Here is a 2,500-nt window from a genome sequence, read left to right as displayed (position 1 = left end):
GGTCTATATAAAGATAATAGTAATAATGATATTAGTAATTATAGTGATGATGGTGGTGGTGGTGGTGATGGTGGTGATAATAGTGGTGATGATGATGATGGCGATGATGTTGGTGATGGTGGTGTTGATGGTGATGGCTGTGATAGTGGTGATGGCGGTGATGGTGGTGATGATGGTGATGATGTTGGTGATGGTGACTATGGTGATGGTGGTGATGATGATGGTGATGATGTTGGTGATGGTGACTATGGTGATGGTGGTGATGAAGGTGATGGTGATGGTGGTGGTGATGGTGGTGGTGATGATGATGATGGCGATGATGTTGGTGATGGTGGTGGTATTGATGATGGTGATGGCTGTGATGGTGGTGATGATGGTGATGATGTTGGTGATGGTGGTAATGGTGACTATGGTGATGGTGGTGATGATGATGGTGATGATGGTGATGAAGGTGATGGTGATGATGGTGGTATTGATGATGGTGATGGCTGTGATGGTGATGATGTTGGTGATGGCTGTGATGGTGATGATGTTGGTGATGGTGGTAATGGACTATGGTGATGGTGATGATGATGATGATGTTGGTGATGGTGGTAATGGACTATGGTGATGATAATGATGGTGATGATGTTGGTGATGGTGGTGATGAAGGTGATGGTGATGATGGTGGTGGTGGTGATGGTGGTGGTGGTGATGGTGGTGGTGATGGTAGCGGTGATGATGATGATGATGATGATGATGACAATAATAACAATAACAATAAAACAATGATAACAATAATGCTAATAATGATAATAGTGATAATGATAATATAATAATAAATTATGGATAATGAAATGCTAAAAAATAGAACAATAAAAATATCTCATTAACCCTCTGGTCAGCCATTGTCGAGTTAAATTTTTCTCTTTCGTGAATCTTCACCCCCCCCCAAAAAAAAAAAAAAAAAAATCGGACTCCTGGTGGGCGAAATAATGTGAAACGTAGAGATAAGGAGTATACCACACGTTTACGTCTAAGCGTGACCACGTCTTTAGTTATCGTTCATTATCACTCATTCTCTAAGTCATCAAACCATGGAGCTGAAATTACCGGCTGGAATTGGCCAAGCGAACTGCTCCATCGTTTTTTCCAAGCCATTTTGATCCTACATATGTATTAAATCCGATGTTCCCCCTTATTTAGTGCATAGTCGGATCAAAACACACACACACACACACACACACACACACACACACACACACACACACACACACACACACACACACACACACACACACACACACACACACACACACACACACACACACACACACACACACACACACACACACGACAGAAAAATGTCGTTCACTCATCCCATTTCTGATCCTTGAGGAAGATGATTATTTTTTTTAAACTAAAAATGTGATAAATTCATTTTGTCTGACCCTGTATGTCACTACAGTACAGTGGAATGTACAGAGGCTATATTGTTTCCGTAATGGGTACAAAAGTTTTCTTTAGTGATAAAAAAAAGGAAAAATAAAAATGGACACCAATTAGTTCTCTCACTATAATGCTCGGCTTTAAATTGCTTTACTTTGGAGTCAAAATGTTTGATTAGGCCGTGGGGGTTGCCTCTCAAATGGGGGAAGTGACACAGACTAGGTTAATTCATCCAGTTCTATGGTGTATGTTTTGGTGTTTGATGGTTGATGATTGAAGAAGAAAAAGAAGATGGTAACTGAACTAAATTGACTCCCACTGTGCAGCCTTTGGTTTGATATGAAGGCTAGGATCATGGATGTGCTGTGTCTTGCTGCATTGCTTCTGCCTCGGGCGGTGGACGGGATACAGGGATGACCCGTCATCCACGAGGAGCTAAGATGAGAGGGAGGTGGAGGGGAGTGGAATGGGTGGGAATAGGCGTGTTCCTTATAAGGCGTAGGGGGAGAAACTCCAATTATATAGATCGATAGGTATTTAAAAAAAAATCCGAATTTCTCTGATATATTCCTGATGTGACCAAAAGAAAAATAAATTAATACGAAATATGAACCAGTCTATGTTAAAAAAAACACACAAGTCAGAAACACTGCAATAGAAAATGAAAAAAAAAAATAGGTTTAAGAAGAAAATAGTCATGAATTAGTATACCAACCGAGTGATCAACGAATGGAATAGATTTAGTCACTGTCAATTGTACTAGTGAGCGCTGAAACTATCTGTTGTTTTAAGAAACGGTTACATAACTTCATGGGTGGGGATGATAGGTGTTCATGGACACGGAACTGCCTAGTGTAGACCCTATGGTCTCTTGCAGTCTCCTCCTTTATGTTCTTAAACTGCTCGGTTGAAAAAAGAATCTCTTAAAAAGGCCACCAATCCATCGTCCTATTGGGTAGTCTTGGGCGAAAATGCTGCTGCTGCTGGCCAACCAAGACAAATCTAGATCTTGGCAAGAATGAGTCGTCTTGGCGATGAGACCGGACCCGCGCCAAAGGTCAACTGCTGTCTT

Source organism: Oratosquilla oratoria, unplaced genomic scaffold, assembly GCF_046742065.1.
Source record: "Oratosquilla oratoria isolate Oo_2021 unplaced genomic scaffold, ASM4674206v1 SCAFFOLD88, whole genome shotgun sequence".
In the NCBI taxonomy this organism is placed as follows: domain Eukaryota; kingdom Metazoa; phylum Arthropoda; class Malacostraca; order Stomatopoda; family Squillidae; genus Oratosquilla; species Oratosquilla oratoria.
The sequence above is the reverse complement of the archived record's forward strand: the minus strand, read 5'-3'. Positions refer to the sequence as shown.